The sequence below is a fragment of the Mytilus edulis genome, chromosome 9 (assembly GCF_963676685.1).
Source record: "Mytilus edulis chromosome 9, xbMytEdul2.2, whole genome shotgun sequence".
Lineage (NCBI taxonomy): Eukaryota > Metazoa > Mollusca > Bivalvia > Mytilida > Mytilidae > Mytilus > Mytilus edulis.
The window spans coordinates 20,389,158-20,410,811 of NC_092352.1; the positions used below are offsets into that span (position 1 = coordinate 20,389,158).

General features: G+C 31.2%; 1 long non-coding RNA gene across 1 annotated transcript; it reads right to left on the reverse strand.

The window, feature by feature from the left end:
• Positions 1–19,787: 19,787 nt before the first annotated feature.
• On the reverse strand, positions 19,788–21,417 carry LOC139490270 (uncharacterized). Its single transcript, XR_011656256.1, has 3 exons — positions 21,130–21,417; positions 20,435–20,564; positions 19,788–19,996 (listed from the first exon to the last, which is right to left on the reverse strand). It is a non-coding gene; the product is annotated as an uncharacterized lncRNA (long non-coding RNA).
• Positions 21,418–21,654: the final 237 nt, after the last annotated feature.

Sequence of the window (21,654 nt, forward strand, 5' to 3'; positions counted from 1 at the left end):
GAGTTAAATTATTGGCATCATATCACTTTCGGACACACAAGACAGAGATGTGTATTATACACCTGATAGTTCAAAATGGAAAGTTATAAGTCTGCCGTGTACACTGATCAATACCTACAGAAGTGAAACGATGCATGAACTTGCAAGCCCGACAGGAAATCACTTGAATACCCGGACGTGTCACCTGAGTCCTCACACCCCTCACAATACCTTTGGGAGTAATACCTTTAGCCATGCTGGTGATCAGATGAGGAAAGATCCGAATTTATTTGAATAAAGTTTATTACTTTAAAGAATTATGAACGAATTAGATTTTTGATAACAATTTTCACGGAACACTTATTTATTATTTGAACTGTGACTCTTTAACTAATTCCAATATTAACAGTTTAAAAATAACAGATATATAATAATGGTCATTTAAAAAAAAATAAGAACATTTTCTGTATCAAGTTTATAGTTAGTCAGATAAAACAATCGTACGATTGACAAGATATCGACACGCAATTACGACTACATCGGTTACTGTAGTTTTGGTCCTTTGTGTTTTATAGACATATCGTGATTATAATCGTAGAAGATGACAAGATGGCGGAGCGTAGAAAATTGATACTCAAATTTTAAAATCGATGTTGATCTCTTATCTAGCGGAATAAAACTTTAATATCTATAAATTTGAGCCTTTTTATACAGAATGGACATAATATCAATTTTTGATTTTTTTGCGAAGTTTCCCTTTAAGTTTCGTTCCGATCGGCTATTTTTTGCTGTAATTTCGGGCTTTGGACTTTGATAAATTTTTAAAAATCACAGTTATACGGATCTTTTTTTTTTCTAAATGCTTTCAAATATTGGGCTGATTTTGGTATGTGAGCTAACCATGATGTGTTACAGATCAAGTTTAAGTTTCGTTCCGCTCCGCTAATTTTTGCCAAAATTAAGGGTTTACAACTTTGAAATTGTTGAAAATTTCCAGATTTTGAGCTGATTTTTGATATGTGAGACTACCATCATGTTTGTGTCCACATGTGTTATTGAAATTGCAGATTTTTCAACTGTTTGAAACGGGGTCATTCGTGTCGCTTTGACACATCTAGTTGTTTCGAATCACTGTGCGTAGCTATTACTTTCAGTCGACATACACGCCATCTTGAATAAATTACTCATCACATATAGATTCCGATTGGATGTGGCTGAGATACAGCAACAGCTATAATATTGGACCCTTTATTGTCTTGAATGAGATAAAGAATTACAGAATTTTCTCAGACAGAATAAGACATCAAATGCGGGAAAATTGACTGTGTATTTCAGTTCCGATCGAATGTTATTAATTCATGTTCGTTTTATTATGCATACATTTCACAGATGAATTCAATATTGAAATCTTTGTTACTCTGCAATTTGGACGGTTTTCTTTGCTAAACAATGTTCATATACAGTGTTAAATTGTTTACAAAATTAATCGGAAGTTTATAACTTCTGGCAATCTAGGCACACCTCCAGAAAGGCACACCTCAAGAGTCGTTTCTACTAATAATTGTTTTAATTTTCTACAAGAAATTTAGATTTTTTAAAAGCATGGGTGTAAAACCCACACGCTTAAAGTATATATATATATATATATATATATAATTATCACATTTCCAATACTAATTAACAACCACATGCACACATATTACCTTAAATTAGGGTAGAACGAGGCAGTCCATAGCTTTTTAGAAAGCTAAAACTTGTTTTCTATTGTGGTCCGTTTACATCAACAAGAGTTTCTGTTGTAAGTTATATAATAAAACGGGAAACAAGTGGGTTTTTTTCTATTGTGGTCCGTATACATCAACAAGAGTTTCTGTTGTAAGTTGTAAGTTGTAAGTTATATAATAAAACGAGAAACAGGTGTGTTTTTTTCTATTGTGGTCCGTATACATCAACAACAGTTTCTGTTGTAAGTTATATAATAAAACGGGAAACAAGTTGGTTTTTTTCTATTGTGGTCCGTATACATCAACAAGAGTTTCTGTTGTAAGTTGTAAGTTGTAAGTTGTAAGTTATATAATAAAACGAGAAACAAGTGTGTTTTTTTCTATTGTGGTCCGTATACATCAACAACAGTTTCTGTTGTAAGTTATATAATAAAACGGGAAACAAGTGGGTTTTGTTTATTGTGTTCCGTATACACATCAACAACAGTTTCTGTTGTAAGTTATATAATAAAACGGGAAACAAGTATGTTTTTTTCTATTGTGGTCCGTATACATCAACAACAGTTTCTGTTGTAAGTTATATAATAAAACGGGAAACAAGTGGGTTTTGACTATTGTGTTCCGTATACACATCAACAACAGTTTCTGTTGTAATTTATATAATAAAACGGGAAACAAGTGTGTTTTGTCTATTGTGGTCCGTATACATCAACAACAGTTTATGTTGTAAGTTCTGTAATAAAACGGGAAACAAGTGGATTTTTTTCGATTGCGGTCCGTATACATATGTTGTAAGTTTTGTAATTGCTTTTTGTGTAAAGATTCCATTGTTTTGTTGTTTAAAGATTTCAGCTAATATTTTTTTTACGTATATAAATTAAATCCAGACAAAATTTTCTTGCGGTAATTAATATATTTTTGTGCCAAATGTTATATCACTTTATTATCATTTATTCAAATATTTTATTTAAAGATACACATGTAGGAAACTATTCAACTGTTTCTATTTCATTTCAAGTTAAACTGGTTCAGAATACACTGACTGCCAATTCGTTCAAAATACGCAAATTGTTCAATCCTGACATTTTTTTTACCAAGTTTTGGATATGTCTTCAATGCTATATCGTTGCACCCTTCTTCTCTTAATACAAGTTAAGTAGCTGAAAAGTACTGTGGTGCCAGAGTTAAGAAGAAATCCATTATATGTTAACTTGATTATACTATTTAGATTATTGGGCGACTGCAGTTTGGTGTATAAGCTACTTATGAAGATTATTTGGTGTTCAGATAATTCTGTAATAGTAGACACTTAAAAAAATGATGCGTAAGTTAATTTGAACATAAAATATAAAATTGAAATGTATTTTACCGCTAGTCTTTTGTAGTCTCGAACGTTAAAAGTGAAAGAGTTAGATTCAGTAAGACCCCTTTTTGGCCCCAATTTATAGCAGTTTTACAAAATTGTTTAAATGTAAAGTTTTAGTTATTTTTTGGAAGGTATAATGCATCTGCTACATAAATATGGGCTGTTTTTGGCATTACAATGCACATATATCGGGTACTTGAACCGTAAAGTCATGCTAAATTACTGAAATCATCACAATTTCAGCATGTTAGTTAAATTTTAGACGGTTTCCGTCTTAAATGAAAGTGGCCGCATTCGTGTTCATTCTTGATATTGAAATGTAAGTTGTGTTTAATGATAATACATAACATATAAAGGTCGAGGATGAACACGGATGCGGCCACTTTTATTTTTGACAATCACCATATGAAAAGTGACAGTTTTTGGTATATTTGATAGATTTTTCATATTTAAGCTAGAATTGGAGCGTTTTTAATGAGTGAATCAGTTAAAATCTTTAACAAAAAATAATTGAATCAATTAAAATACACATTTAAGTGTTTAAAAAGTGTCCAAAATCTTACGTCATATAAACTTGAAATTTGAGGCCAAAACCGCCCCTTACCGGACCTACTCCTTTAATAATTTCTAGAAAACAAATAATTAAGATTTGTTTCTGAAAAATACCTTCAGTGGAATAATTCTTAAAAAAGGGCAAACATTTCTTTTTTTAGGATGACAAATTTTGTTCTATTTTTTTTTTTAGATGTAATCACTGTCCTGCCATTTTATTTTTCACTCTATACGGTCCTGTCTTTATTTTATTAGTTTATCCTGACTATTTATTACATATATTGTCATCCTATTTTTTTTTTGAACAAGTTGCTCACCCTGCCTTTTTTACTCAAAACTACTGTCCTGCCTTTTACTTCAAATTTCATCCAAGCCCACCTCCCTCATAAAATCAAATGACAGCTCCCTGAAAATATTATTTATCGCCCTGCGTTTGATCCAGTAAAAAGAGAAAACAGTCTTTCTGACATATTATATTTAAACGTGATCTTTAATAGATAACTTTGTCAGAAGCATCTAGTTTTTCTCTCTTTTTTTGTATTTAAGAAAGTAAAATTTTGGTTTGTTAAAACAAGGAGGTTATATAACTATATAACCTCCTTGGTTAAAATAAGATTAAATAAATGAAATATAGGCATCATAAGTATCATAATATATATAATATAACATTCGTTGTCTGCCTTGTACATATTTTGATTTTTACCTTATTTTAAACTTAAACAGGAAATTCTTATAATCGCACGTCTTATATTTGTATTTTACTGTCTGTTGTACAATATATCTAGATTCCATAACATTAAATCGTTGCCAATTTTTTAGTAAGTAATACATTGTACGGCGAGAAAAAAAATAACAGGTCATTTTGATTTATCAAATTTATATTTTTTTCTCCCTCAATTAAGATATGTGATACAGTGAAAAATGATAATTTGTTTTATGTATAATCAATCCAAATTTATTGTATCGCTCCTTAATTCCTACTTAATTTTGTTGTTGGGATATACAAGTACCCGGCCACGTCCACTCTGTGTATTTTTTGGGGGTTAAATTTATGTACATAAATAAGACTGTTAGTTGTCTCGTTTGAATTGTTATTCATGACCTTTCATAGCTGACTATGCCGATATTGGCTTTGCTCATTGTTGAAGGCCGTACGGTAAACTAAACTATAGTTGTTAATTCTTGTTGTCATTTGGTCTCTTGTATCTTGTAGAAAGTTTTAACATTGACACTCATATCAGATTTTTTATTATGATGTGTTATCTTGTATAATATTATGAAAAATATTACGAAAAGAGAGGGAGATAAACTTATATATGAAAACCATGGTCTATTTTAAAATACATATACCGTTATTCGTGCCAAGTTCTAATACCAGTAAACTATATTGTCATAATTATTTAGAGACTGCATGAACTCTACGATCATACTTTTCGGCAAAACCTTGATAACAAAAATTTTTCGTTTGCAGTAATAATAAAATGATTATAGAAATGATCAGAAATACAAAAACTATTACTTTTACGTTTAGGATTGGGAGAAACAAACAAAAACAGAGCATTTTGAGTAGAGATTGTGGACTTTGGATAAATTTCTCTAGTCCTGCTCTATTGCAGACGAAATAGATGATTTTTTATTTTTATTTATTTATTTATCTATTTTTTTTTATTTATTTATTTATTTATTTATTTATTTATTTATTTATTTATTTATTTATTTATTTATTTATTTAATTATTATTATTTATTTATTTTATTTATTTGTTTCAAAAACCTATATTTTATTTATTAATCTATTTATTTTAATTCGATTTAGTAATTTAGAGATATCTAGATCACTTTATTTTGAAACAAACATTGTATCGTCGGGTTTTATCAATTGTTGCTAAGTTAAATCAGCTCATTTGTTTTAATGAACCACATGCTCTTCATAGTTTGAAATATCATTTATAAGAAAAATTAGCTGTCACCGAATTTTAAGATTTGAAATGTCACTTTATACTCGTGTCTTATAGAATATGTCCCATGCAGTTTAGATATAGAAAATAAAATAATTTTCAAAAGTTTTGAATGGCAGTGGAAGTTGAACATAAACAAGTATTAGAAGTAGAATTAATCCGACTGTTGCATATAAGAAACATTTCTAGTTTCTAATCAACAGGACCGTATGGATAAGTTACTCATTCTATAGTAAATCAGTATGACTGGTCTGAGGAGGATCATGGAGTACCGTATTAATTACTCTACGTTGTAATGGGCGAGGATCTTTATAGGACTTTGAGGATCATGGAGTACCGTATTAATTACTCTACGTTGTAATGGGCGAGGATCTTTATAGTCTTACCACTAAAATCAGTTTTGTTTTTGGCAAGTTTCAGTTATTTCGAAACCGAACTAAATAAATGACATTGATATTTTTTATTACAGGTGTCTATAAGTGTAAACGGCTACTTCAAATAGGAGTATATCATTTTTTTTTTATTATGGAGTTAATAGTACACTCAAAATACACCCAATATATTTTGTTTAACTAGTTTTTGGAAACTCTTTAAAAACTATTTTCCCTTTTTAAAGCTGCACGAGAAATCAACTAAAATGGTCACTGTCCTTACGTAAAGACAGAAACGCCTTTGAATATAACACATTAAATTAAAAATGATAGAATGTGTTCATACTTTGTCAAAACGTGATATATTGTATTGATATATGTTAAAAAAATATTATTAAAATGATAGGTCATCGCGCATTTTATCAAGCTACAGATTATCACAAAATGACAAACTTTGTATGGATTATACAGGAAAAATATCATTATAGTGATAAGAAGCTAAACTTACTGATAGAATTGCAAAATAAAATACGAGAAGATAATTTTTAGAAAATGCTTCAAGAATATCAAAAGAAAGATAGGGTCACTGTTTGTTTTTTTCCGGCTAATATACAAAATAGCAAAATTCCATTTAGATTCCTTCAGAAAATGCACTATTTTAGAGTTAACTCCCCTTAAAGTGCTAATTTAAAAACATTAAAAGACAAGCAAAAATTATCTACACATGTAAAAATATTAATATTTAGTTACAATCCTATAAATTTGTTCTTTCAAATGCAAATTAACATTAGTTATCTACATTCCTGCATCGAATTTTGCTAACTTGATTGAAAAATGTACCTTCAATTCTCTTGATTTTTTTACAATCCCATACCACCTTAATCCCAGAAGCGGGAACGTCAGAGGCATTTTATTAATCAAAAGTTTTCAAAATTTCAGATAAAGGTAAGCTGTCTTGTTTATTTACATTGTAAATCTTAATGTAATTGGTTAAAAAAAACTTAGAATGAAATAAACAGAGACCATGTTTAGGTTGTATGTATAATGAAGTACTACATACCTATCTAGAAATTGAGCGCTGGAAATTAATATTTTCCAAACATATATCTTTATTTTGGTTATGGCTCTTAATTGTTAAGAAAACATTAGACATGTACTGAACTAAGTAGTAACTAATGCAAAATATGTGCATATATACATGTACTTAAATATTCATGAGAACCAACCGGTGTAAAAAGTGTACATTAAAAAAATTCTCTGCTACTTTTATGCTAAATGGTATAAAATATTCTTTGAAGTTGAAGCACAAAGTAAGCAGCCCGATGTAAAAGAAGTTTACACCGATTGATTTTTGTTTGATCCTGTTTATGTGATGGAATCGTTCTATTAAACATGGTTCTGTGTCAAAACCCATCACAGACTTTAAACCAATATTTTTATTACGATTCCATTTCTTCAAATAAATATAATTATGATCAAATCTCATTAATTTAAGATTGTATGCAGGGGTCATGTCATTGAAAGTATCATATCATATGTCCCAAGATACGTCTTAGAATCTAAGTTAGGATGGTTTAGAACTTTGCGAAGACATGTCTTAGGATATAAAACAAAGCCTTATTCAACTTAAAGTTCGTTCTTATGCTGTACTGTTACACCACTGTTCCAGTTTAGGGAGAGGGTTTGGAGGATTGTTTAACATTTAATATATGCCTGTCGCAAGTCAGGAGCCTGTAACTCAGTGGTTATCGTTTGTTGATGTGTTACATATTTGTTTTTCGTTCATTTTTTGTACATAAATTAGGCCATTAGTTTTCTCAGTTCTCAAGCTGACTATGCGGTATGGGATTTGCTCATTGTCGAAGGCCGTACGGTTATCTATAGTTGTTCATTTCTGTGTCATTTGGTCTCTTGTGGAGAGTTGTCCCACTGGCAATCATACCACATCTTCTTTTTTTTATAAAACTATAAGCTATATGATGTTTATATTATCGTAAGACCACCCAAATTAAGACTTTTTTTAATATTTGTATTTCGTCAGTGTCATAGAAGGGGGAGTATCATATTAGTTATGTTCTAAAAAAAAACATAAACTGTAACAAGAACAACATCACTATACTGTTGATTATCAAAATAACTTAATGATTTGAAATCACAATATATTTGTTTTTTTAATCGTTCTGTGATTAATGTGAATAAAAAACTCGCCCTTTGGTACATTCGTTTTCATCATCAGTTTTTGGTTTACACGTTATTCTTTTCTTCGATTCAGTATTAGAGAGAAAAGGAGTTCATTTATGTTTAAAATTTGGAAGGGAGAAAAAACTTTAGAGAAAAAAATATGACATATTATGTCATCACATATTATGTCATCCTAATTTCCGTTAAATTTCTTTAACAAAGATTTTCTTATGTTTTAAGACCATCCTAATTCATATGTGTTTTTTCCATCTAAATCAAAAAACAAAAATCCGCTTAGACAGCTTTTCTGGCATGATCCTAGCGATCTGGAGATGCACCTAACACGCTCTATAACTTCTTATATTAAACTGAAAATGTTTTTATAAGTTTCTGATGAGTTTTCCCCTATTTTAGACATTTTTAAAATAATTTTGCTAACGAAATTTCCATTAACAAAAATTAGAATGAAATTCAAAACAGTGTGGCTGTGGCCATTGATTGACACATTAAATTCATCCATTGACTGGGACAATTTAGGTGAACGTTTGTATGTAACGACCACTTCTCACTATGTACTTTTTAAAGACACTTAAACTATGGGGTCACCAAAGGTTCTCAACACCTTAATAAAGTAATTCGAAAAATTAATCAGAAATAACACGATATTTTGATTTATATCAATTATATAAATCAAAACATAAAGGTTATTCCTGATTAGTTTTTCGAATTATTTTATAATTAAAGGCGTTAAGAAACCTTTGGTGACCCCACAGTTTAAATGTCTATCGTAGGTACGTCGTGAACAGTGGTCGTTACAGACAAACGTTCACGTAAATTGTCCCAGTCAATGGATGAATTTAATGTGTCAATCAATGGCCACAGCCACACTGTTTTGAATTTCATTCTATCAACAAGAGAATATCCAAAATGACTTAACTGGCCGAAAACTCCAGTCAACTTCTTATAGGAGTTATTGTACTTTAATGACAGTCCCCCCCCCCCCCCCCCCCCGACTGTCATTAAAGTACAATAACTGTCATTAAAGTACAATAACTGTCATTAAAGTACAATAACCCCCCCCCCCCCCCCCCCCATTTGGGGCATACAATATAGTGGACATCAAGACACAGAACATAGCAAAAATTATCAGTAAGACAAGATCTTCAAATAATCCAACAGAACCAAGTTAATTGGAGTTATTGCCCTTCAATGACGACTTTGACATGTTTTGGTGTGTTTGGTTGAGGGCGTAATCTTAACAAATCTAAAAAAAAAAATTAAAGTAAAGGAAAATTTAAAACTGCAAAAATTATCGTGATTAAGCACAACAAGACAGGATCCACAAGTAAATTTACATGGCCGAACTCATCAGTAATATCCTTTTTGCAGTTTCTTCCATTTAATGAAGTCAGGTTTTTATTTCTTCCGTTTATGCGAAAACTGACGTATAAAAGAGAAACGGAAAACAGCAAAAAATAGATAAATAATTGTCATTTGACTGCTATCATGAAATAACGGCCCAATAACGACCTTTACTAACTTAAGGTCACCTGCCACAAAGGGCCAATTGAGCTTATTCATACGTCGTCGTCCATCGTCGTCCATCGCTGTCGTCGTTAAATTTAACAAAAATCTTTTCCTCTGAAACTTCTATTCCAAATTTAACCATATTTTAATAGTCGTCATTCGGATATACAGTTTAAAAATAGAACAAAGAAGTGAAATACCAGGTTTTTCTATTATTTTGAAAACCACTATAAATTGAAAAATATTACGAGGCAAAACAGTTCAGATGATGAGATCTACTATCAAAAAACTATTTGCAGTACTTATTGTTCTTAAATGACGAATTATGAATTTGTTCATGTTTACCTTTCATCTTGAAAGTTATAATAGATAGAGAGAAACTTTAAATGCAAAAATTTCAAAAAGACAAGATATACTAATAAGTCATGTTGCCGAATCATCTGACAACCCCTTATTTAAGTTATTGCCCTTTTATGGCGATTTTTTTGTGTTTTGGCTAATCTTAATACTGTATTAGATCGATAGAAACTTATATAAGCGAAAATGATCCACAAGACAAGATCTACAAATACTGACTCGACATGGTTAAATCATCTGAGGACCCTTTATTGGAGTTATTATCTTTTAATGACAATTGTTTACCCATAATTTGCGTTTTGTCTCACATTTAGAAGGGAAAAAAAATATGATAGAAATATTGAAATTTAGATAAGAAAAAAATCTCAGCAAAACCAGATCTACAAATTCGACAATATTGTTGAAATCTTCTGATGAACCCTTATTGGAATTGTTCTTTTTTAATGACGATTTTTACTTTTTGTTTTATTTTTTCTACCATCTGAAAAAATATATGAGATAGATAGAAACTTTGATAAGCAAAAATGGTCAGCAAGACTATAGGTCATGAAATAATTGATTTGTGTCATGCAATCTAGTATAGTCGACAAAGATGGAGAGTGTCCGTCGTCGAAGATGCTCATAGACCTATAGATGAACGAGAAAAGGTAGTTTAGGGTCTTTCGCCATCTCCCCTAAAATGATCTTGGATTGTAAATAACAGAGAACCTAAGGTCCAGAATTTCAATCAAAGTAGCAAAAACATTATGCCAGAATGCAGATAACTAACGTGAATTTTCATTGCAAGAACAAATTTATAAGATTTTAAATTATGAATATTAAATATTTTTACAAGCATCGACCATTTTTGCCTAGTTTTAAATGCTTTTAGATTGATTTTTAAGGGGAGGTTACTCCGAAATATTTTTGTCCATCTGATGAGTTAAGCCTTTTCAACTGATTTTTATAGTTAGTTCTTATGTTGTACTGTTATACCTCTGTCCCAGGTTAGGGGAGGGTTGGGATCCCGCTAATATGTTTAACCCCGCCACATTATTTATGTATGTGCCTGTCCCAAGTCAGGAGCCTGTAATTCAGTGGTTGTCGTTTGTTTTATGTGTTACATATTTGTTTTTCGTTCATTTTTTTTACATAAATAAAGCCGTTAGTTTTTTCGTTTGAATTGTTTTACATTGTCTTATCGGGGCCTATTATAGCTGACTATGCGGTATGGGCTTTGCTCATTGTTGAAGGCCGTACGCTGACCTATAGTTGTTAATGTCTGTGTCATTTTGGTCTTTTGTGGATAGTTGTCTCATTGGCAATCATACCACATCTTCTTTTTTATATTGAAAACTATTTGATATTGAAAACTATAATAGAAATGGACAGTGAAATCATTTTTGTGATGTGATGGAAACTTACTTACATTTGTTTTACTATATCTGATCATTAAGAATAGATCTCAAATATTTCGAAAACCATGATGATAGACACAGAAAACTGACATGGCCGAGAAAACTGTTTTAATAAGATGTCTTCTTAAAGGAGTTAATGCCCTTTCGTGACGATTTTTGAACATTGTTTTACTTATATATTTTTACTGTCATAATGGTCATAATGTTGATATTTCCTCCGCCACACTCTTTATGTGCCTGTCCCAAGACAGCCAGGAGCCTGTAGTTCAGTGGTTGTCGTTGGTTGATGCTGATAGTTGCTAAAAGATTCTTGCACTTGGTAGCCTCTAGTAACTTGAAAATTCCTGGTTCAGTAAATACGTTGTTTTTCAGGAAAATATGGAGGGGGGGGGGGGGGGGGGGGGGGGGGGTAGCAGTTGGGTATGGTGGTTTTCAAGGCAATTTTGCCTTTCAGCATTAAAACCTTTTTTTAACTAATCCTTTATATGATTCTTTCCTTCTGTGTGGTACTGAGTCGCAGAAGAACTGAAATGATCCAGGTGAATTCTTATCTAATAAGTTTAAATCACGCAATGTGGAGCAGGATCTGTTTTCTCTTCTGTGAGACCTGAGACTCCCATTGTTTATAATTAGATTCGTCAGAGTCGTGTTCCACATTCTTCAGTTTTGTATGTTGGGTTTTGTGGACTTGCTTGACTTTTTGTAGTTTTTCGTTACGGCGTTGTCAGTTTCTCTTCAACTTATGAATTTCGAACAGTTTCCTTGGTATTTTCAACCCTTTTAATTATTCGTTTCATTGACCACCTACCATCTGATTTATTCCTTAAATGCCTTTATCCTTTTTTTTAAGTTGATCTGCCTACAAAATATTAGTAAAAGTGTCGATATAAGTCATTTATAATGAAACGTGACTCTTCATTTATTTGATTCAATTTAGTTTTGATTTTAATTTTTTAAAGTTTTTATACCATTTTTCTTTATATGATTCCTATCCATTTTCATTCAATTTTTATCATAAAAAGTGTTGTTAGGGTGCAAAATGTTTTTTACTTTCAAACCCTTCCTCATAATTATATTTTCTTCTAAAAAAACTACACCCATTCACTAAAACATCGGGTTTGGTTAGCTTTTAAGGAATAGATATTTCATAAACTATAAGCATTACAGTGAGACACTGAAAAGAACTTTAATAATTGTGACAGGTGTCTTATTTCCTTTATTTTTTTTTTATTAAAAATGTCATTATTTAGACATAAATGATATTGGCTACATTTGAACACAATAATTGCAAACAAAAAATTCAAGGGCCATAAAAATTTGAATCCAGATGCTAGCTTAGAGGGGACACAATTAGTGGGATATGGTTTAAAACCTTCCTTCAAAGAGTTAAGACATTGTGTTATTTCTTTAACAAAAAAGCATACATCCTGTATATAAACTTATTGTTTACAAAAAGTTGAAAATATGACGTTTCGAAAGGTTTTCGCTCCGAATGTAAACTTATCGTCATCAGGGTGCTGTTAGAGATTCCAATTGATTGCATGCTATATTAGGCTGTAGGCGAGTTGAAAAGGCATGTTGCCACTTTTTGAAGCTGTTTTGGTCCACTAGTTTTGAATTTTGACCTTAAACTATTGCACATACCACTGTGATATCACATGTCTGTCTATACCTAAATTTATTATAGACAAAAATAAATTGTTAATAGCAATAATGTTCAGCAAAGTGAGATTTTTAAATAAGTCAACTTGACCAAAATTGTCAATTGATCCCTTAAGGTTTAATTGCCCTTTATAGTAAATTTTTTTACAATTTTTTGTAAAAGGAGTAGGTCCTGTAAGACCCCTTTTTGGTCCCAAAATATAGCAGTTTTACAAAATTGTTAAAATGTAAACTTTGAGCTATTTGTAGGAATACTTATGCTACATAAATATGGGCTGTTTTTGACAATACAATGCAATCGGGTAATATCCTCATTAAGTCAGGCTAGTTTACTGAATCTTCACATATATAAAGGTTGAGAGTGAAAGCGGATGCGGCCACTTTCAATTTTGACAACAACAAAAAAAACATATGAAAAGTGAGATATTATGGCATATTTGATAGATTTTTCATATGTAAACTTGAATTTGACCGTATGTAATGACTAAATCAGTTAAAATATTCCACATAAACTAATTGAATCGACTGAAATAGACACTTAAGAGTTCAAAAAGTGTCCAAAACCTTTCATCAGACGAACTTTAAATTTGAGGCCAAAATCGGCCCTTATCTCCTTTTTCGGTAATCTTTAACAAAAAATCTTCTCCTCTGAAACTATTGAGACAAATTTTGGCAAACTTGACCGTCATCATCATAATGATATTTTTTTTAAAATGTGTCCAATGACCAATCCTACCAACCAACATGGCGTACATGGCTAAAAATAGAACATAGGAGTAAAATGCAGTTGTTGGCTGATATCTCTGAAACATCAGCATTACGAGCAAATACGACAAGCTAAAAAATTTCATAAAATTAGATTTGTCTTCCCTGAAATTTTCAGATGAATCAGACAGTTGGGTTGCTGCCCGAGAATCGGCGATTTTAAGGATGTTTTACAATTTTTTGTTATCTAGAATACTAATATAGATCGAGAAAAACTGTAAGCAGCAATAATGTTCAGCAAATAAAGGTCTTCATCTCTAAGTCAACACGATCAAAATTGTCAATTGACCCCTTAAGGAGTTATTGCCCGTTATAGTCAATTTTTAACAATTTTTCGTTGATTTTGTAATCTTTTACAAAAATATTTTCCACTAAATTTACTGGGTCAAATAGAGATACCTGATAAAATGCAACTGATGACCCTGTCATCCAACCAACATGGCCGTCATGGCTAAAAATAGAACATAGGAGTTTACTATTCAGAAGTCTTAAGGAAAATTGTAAAAAAAAGAAAATAATTTCAAATGATTACAACTTAGGAACTAATTTAAATAATGATAAGGGGTGTTCAGCAACAGTTGTAAGACTAAAATAGGATGACCTGCATTTAACTGAACTATACTGGGCCAAATTAAACTAAACTTGGCCTCAATTAGTATAAGGGTAGCTAATACTGTTTACAGTTTATTATGATTTTAACCTTATTTTACATGATTTCTAAAAACACAGTAGACACAGGTGAGCGACATAGGCTCTTGTGAGCCTCTAGTTTATATTCTTTCATTAGTCAATCTGTTTATTAGCTTACCTGTTCCATATGGATATTGTATCTCACCTTTCTTGCATTCAGTGTCGGTAAACAAATTTTTCTCTTTACTCTGGGCCTAATAAATTCGTGGTATTCCAGCCATGATTGTGAATAAGTTCACTTACAACCAAGGGACAGAGATATACTCAGTTATATGTCATAGTAAGACCGTCGACAATGAGCAAAACAGAAATATTTGTGTACAAATGATTATGCTTTGAAAGGCCCCGGAATGGAATGGATGTTGCAGGCAAAGCAACCCGAGATAGTCATAACTGACAAATATTACTATCTCGAGATTGCTTTGACACTATTACATAGAAATTCAAACACTGGCGTTTTTCTATTTTCAAAATTGCCTCCGAGTTAAAATGTATTTTAAAAGTAGTGTCGCCTTATCAAACATAACCTAAATGCGTTCCGTATTACTAGATCAACAACAAAATCGTTTTCTTTTGCATGCCGAGTAACAGACGTAAATAAACAGCCAAATGATAATTTAAAGAAAAGTCCTTTGAACTATATATTCGGAAAGTGAAATGTTTGTTATGGTGTAGTATATATTATATGTCCTTTCCATTTTTATGGTACATAACCATTACAGTCCTAACTACATTATATATATAGAATTACTCCAAATTAAAATATTTAACTAGGAGAATTAAAGAAAATCTTGGAAAAAATACATTTGACTCGAATATCCAATTCGATGATAATGCTGGTTATTTCGTCTTTCCAACCAATGAGACGGGATAACATCCAAGATGTCTGCCATTGCCCAGCATTGTGCTTATTACATCCAAGATGTCTGCCATTGCCAAGCATTGTGCTTTAAGAATTATGTGATCGTGGCATATCGTTGGTAGTACTATTAAATTGTTCCAACTTTTTCTAGTGCTTTGTAATTGGTTTAGACATTGTTCTACTGTCGAAATTTATTTACATTCGGTTTATTGTGTTGCTGTCTCATTGTGTGTACACCACATATCATCTCTTTATAAGCTCAACCGCCACTGTCTCGTTGTGTTTACACCACATAGCATCTCTTTATAAACTCACCAGCCAGAAAAGGGCCAAAAGATTTCCCATCGTCACTTCGGATCCACAAGGCAAGATCTACATATATTAGTTAATATTGCTAAAATAATTGGCTGACTCTTTATAGGAATGCTTGTCCGTAAAGGATATTTTTTTACTATTTTTTGAGTTATTGACTCTTATTTACCTGGGAAAAGGGGGGGGGGGGGGGGGCTGGTCATTTTGAAATCAAAAGTATAAAATTTTCTTGATCCCCCCATACTAGTTATCTGTTTTTATTTGATCCCCCCCCTGTAAAAAATAAATAAAAAAATGTGACCCCCCCCCTTTTTAAACATGCCAAAATTTTAACATGCAAAACACTTGTCATGTTATTTCACAGAAATATTGCAAACATGAAATATTTTCAGTGAGTTGAATTCAAAACCATATTTGAAGGAAAATTGCCTTGACATAGGACTCTTTCATGAATATTAATGGGTAGAGCAAGCCAGTGCTTTTGGGAGCTATTTTTTTTTCTAATTTCCTTTATTGGGCTATTAAAGAAACTTGTTGAGACAGTAACTGCACATTATTTACTAAGAAGGATCTATTAAAAAAGAGGGACGAAAGAGACCAAAGGGACAATCAAACTCATAAATCGAAAATAAACTGACAACGCCATGGCTAAAAATGAAAAAGACAAACAGACACACAATAGTACACATGACACAACATAGAAAACTAAAGAATAAGCAACACGAACCCCACCAAAAACTAGGGGTGATCTCAGGTGCTATTAAATTGTCCCTCTCTTATATGCTGCATAAACTTAAGTTTTACATGAATTTTGATACCTGTATGGATAGTTTATGTTTTCAGCTTTCAGAACAATTCAATTACTCATTTGTTGTCATATTTCATTTATAAATGTGTGATAGTAACCCCAAAATTTTGATTCATTAGCCTTAAAAGTACAAACTTTGCAATGAGAGGTATAAATGGACCCAAAGGGATCTGATAATGAAAGCAAAAAGGTGCATTAGTGGTGTTGTCATCTCAGAATCATCTTTTGTATCAATATTCAACTGGTTTTATGCAGAATATTTGACCATTTTATCTACACTATATTCTTTCATGTTGCAGCGTGATTTTATTTGTTTGACAAAGTTTTGCACAAATCGCTGTAGATTTCATTTTAATTTATACTTAATTTCTCTCAAACTTGTATCTTATTATAACATAAGTTGGCACTAATGCTTGTTATTGTAGTGATTGAAGTGGGTGTAATATAACGACTGGATTAATCGGGTTATGAACATGATGAAGCACCTATGCATTCTAAATGGGACAAAATGACACAAAATAACAGCTTACTACATCACCACAAAGTCTTGTGATCAGTGTCTTACTTAATTGTATGAATGGGGGTAAAAATATATTTCCATTGAACTGTTGTAATGGTTTTTTTTTGGCATTTCGTCTGTTGAAGTATTTTATCTACTCAGTTTCATGTGCAAAAAATATTGATCCCCCCCACTTTGAATTTATATAAAATTTGAACCCCCCTTTTCCACATATATAAAAAAAACTTGATCCCCCTGTATTTTGACCAGCCCCCCTCCCAGATAAATAATGATAAGTCCCTTAGACACTTAATAAGATATAGATTAATTTGAAGTAGATAAAATGATTCACAAGTAAGTCGAATTGCTGGAATCGTTGGTCGACACTTGAATTTGTAAGGAGTAAGTGCCCTTAAATGACAATTTTCCAATTATTTTTTGCGGTTTTGCTTGTTTTCTTTAAAACTATATAATAGACAGATGGACAACAGACACATTACAATTTATTTAGAAACTTCTGTAAACAGTATTAAAGTCATAAGAAACCTCAAATCAAAAAAATTAATGCATATGTTTTTTTATAGCAGTACACCAAATTATATGGTGTATGGGGAACTCGGAAGATTCCCTTTGGAAACCATTATTAAACGTAAAATGGTGTTGTTTTGGAATAACTTGGTATCGGAAAATAACAAGTTATCTTCCATTATGTATAAATTAATGCTCAAATTAAATTTTCAAAACCCCACAAAATTTAAATGGATTACGTACGTTAAATCCATATTTGATGAAAATGGAATTAGTTTTATTTGGCAAAATCAACTTCCATTGGATAAACTGGGATTAAAGAACATTATTTCACAAAAACTGAATGATCAATTCATCCAACATTGGTTTTCACAAATGAATAACTCTTCAAGAGGTGCATTTTATTCATTTTATAAAGAGGAATTTCGTTTGGAAACCTATTTGATAAAGTTGAAGCTGTGTGACAGGATTTATATGGCAAAACTCAGATGTTCAAATTTAAAAATTCCTGTAGAAACGGGAAGATGGTCCTGAATTCCAAAAAATGCACGAATTTGTCATCTTTGTGGAAATGGAATAGGGGATGAATTTCATTATCTTTTTAAATGTCAAAAACAGGAAATAAAACTGCTTAGAAATAAATATATTCCACAATATTATACTGCAAATCCAACGGAGTACAAATTGAAACAGCTTTTAACATTTTGTCATGTAGAACTTTACAAAAACTTAGCAATATTTTTAAAAATTCTTACACGATACTTGTGATTTATGTTGGTTTTTAGTTGAAAGTTATGGTAGTTTGTAAATTGACATTTGCTATATATATTCTCTCATGTATGTAGCATTATTATGTTTAGTGTGAATGTATAGAGTATAAACATGTGTATACGTGTATATATGATGTCCTCTTGTACACCTATGTGTCTGAGGTTTATTAATAAAGTATTGTCTATTGTCTATTATAACTCAATGGATAGTTTTCATTATAAAATTGTGTACATATACTTTTTTCTGAAGAAAATTCTTTAATTTATTCACATTTAGAAGAAGTTTACTTTGTTTTAATTGCTTCCTTCCAGGAAGCAATTCCCCCGACATATTTTCCGTTTCAAACTGACCCTCAGTGTGACCCATCTCGTAAAAATCCGGTGATCGCAATACGCATGGATGTCCTTAAGAGAAATAAACTATTATCTGAATTTACATGTTAAACACGTGCTCAATTTCCGTGTTTTTTTGTTGCTTTTTTGTTGATTGTTGACAAACAGGTGACAATCATTAAACTCCGGTTTCAAAACACGAGTTTTAATTACCTGCCATATTTTTACAACAACACTAACCGATTGAAAAAAAAATGACGATTATACGAAATTTATGCGAAAAAAATGATAAATTCGTGCACAGAAGACTTAAGTTTATGATGTTTGTATGCATTGGTTCAAGAATTGGAAGAACATTATTTTTCACCGGTCACTTGTTCTTATGACTTTTAATAATCCTCCTAACCATCATTGGTAAGTTGTATACACTGTAAAAACAGTGTTTAGATCCTAAACACTTATCTAAACACTTTTTCTGTGTACGTTTTGAAACACGTTTAGCATCTAAACATGTTTAGATTTTAACAAGTGTTTAGATTTCAACAAGTGTTTAGATGTTATATGTTTAGAAATATATGGCGTTTAGACCTTCCAACGGTTAGCCTACTAGTACTATGATTTCACAGGAACTTCATGTGGTACAGCACTACAGGTTGAATAATCCACACGGTATTGTAGAATATACAATGCATGTGTACATTTCTGCTTAATGTTCTTGCAATGATTTTTACCATAATAAAATTATTTGACTTGTCTATATAGTATATATTCAAGCTGGAAAACTTCAGTAATGATAATAATAATATTAACAATAATAGGTTTACACATTTTATTCTTCCTGGAGACCAAAAAAAAGTTTGTAAACAATAGGACCAAGTTGAGAAAAGTCTGTAAACAATAAGACCAAGTTTTGAAAAGTCTGTAAACAATTAGACAAAGTTTAACCCTCCATTATTTTTTAAGGAAAAGCCTGTACCAAGTCAGGAATATGACTTTTTTTTTCCGTTCCGTTTGATTGTTTATGTAGTCAAGCGTTTGATTTTTTTTACGTTTTATGGACCTTCCACCTTTTTATACAACTTGGAGTCTAGTTCTTTTGTTTTTCTTTTTTCTGATCTAGTCAGACATAACATACAATCTATTCAAATTATTTCAATAATTTATTTTTAAGTCTCACTAAATGCAAACAAAACATAAAATTATAAAATTTGATGATTTTTATCCTCAACAAAACAGAAATTGTCAGTCCATCTCCTTTCATGATACAGGAATTTTTCATTGCGGAACAATCTTCTTTTGAATGATAAAGGCTCTTGGTGTGCAGTTCCTTTTAGTTGTCAGGTGAACTTTTGTATTCTGAAATGAAAAAATGAAACCTTCATGTACATATGTATGCAACAGTCACTTATTCTTAGATCATGTTTATTAAAATACATTAAATAAGCTTCTTGAAAAAGATTCTTACAAAAGAAAAAGAAAAATTGTAGTTAAAAAGACAATACTTTACACCTTGTACAAATGTACACATCAAAAGACAAATAAATCAAAGGGAACAATATATAGAGCAAACAAGCATGCAAGTTTTTTTCATATTATAAAACAAAATCCTTGATTTCTGAGAACTTCAGCCTGTTTTTCCTATTTTATCCTAATATTATGAATATATTTTTTTTAAATTGCCCGTTTGTTACCTATTCAACAGGATAAATATTAGAGGATGATTTAACCTCCATTTTTCTATCATATTATAGTTCTATTGGCAACTTAATAATATACATATATATTTTTACTTACATCTGCTCTTGAAATTAAGTCATCCTTTTCTTTCTTCGTTGCTTTCTTTCTGATCTGTTCTTCAATTTGATCTATGATATGGATTTATTCTAGCTCTTTTCATTCCCACTACATGTACAGTGTCACAGTCCTATAAATGCATACATACAAATAATTATTATAGGTTTATATGAAAAAGAACAACTTGACAGTTTATTTTTGACATTTGAGTTTGAATGTCAGTTTATTTTCAACTTTTTAGTCATGGCGTAGTCAGTTTATTTTCAACTTTTTAGCCATGACGTGGTCAGTTTATTTTCAAGTTATGAGTGTGAATGTCCTTTTGGATGTTTGGCTTTCTTTGTTTCTCTTTGACAAATAAAGTGAAACTATAACTTCAGTGTTTGTGTAAAGGATGTTGCACTATGGGCCTTTGTGATCTTATTCATTGCAAAGTTAAAATACTTATATGTATATATGTACAGTGACAGTTTAGACTATTCAATCTCATTTTAAATTTCCGAACTACTTTTAGCTCATTCGTATTTTGTGCTTGGTCCCTGCGACTGATTATGTGTGTATATTATATGATTCATACCACAATAGTGAACTTGAAATAGCATAGGTTAACAGTTTATTGCACATATTCCTTTTATTAGTCTGTTAAATTGTGGTTTGTGCCCCTCCCCCTTTTTACAAAATCTGGATCTGCTTACCTTCCACTGCTGTAATAACTGTTAAGATGGCTTTTGATTCCGTCAATATTCTAATATGAAGTTCTGTATCTGTTGCATCGTCAATAGATATATATACTTGATAGATGGGATCCATTGTTTTAAATGTTGTTTGTCTTTGGCGGGTCCGAAGGCGTCCGTATCAAATTACCACGATAGATAACTCTGTTCGTTAATTAATATAAGATCATATTCGGAAAACGACTCCGGAAATTAGAAAAAATATTCACTCACATCTTCCTTATAAATACTATAAAAGATTATTTTATATGTCCCTGATATAAACAACTAATTGCTTAACTTATAAAAAAAAAATTTGAACGTAATTTAATAATCTTACAACACAAAAAAGGGAAACTCAGTTTGGGAAGATAATATGATTTGTTCTTATAAAATAAAGAAGCTCCGCATCATCTTGGGACTGAAGTTTGAAAATAATTTTAATTTCAAGACAGCCACGATATCATAGTTTCACAGAATATGCTGGAATATGTAGGAACATCGGGT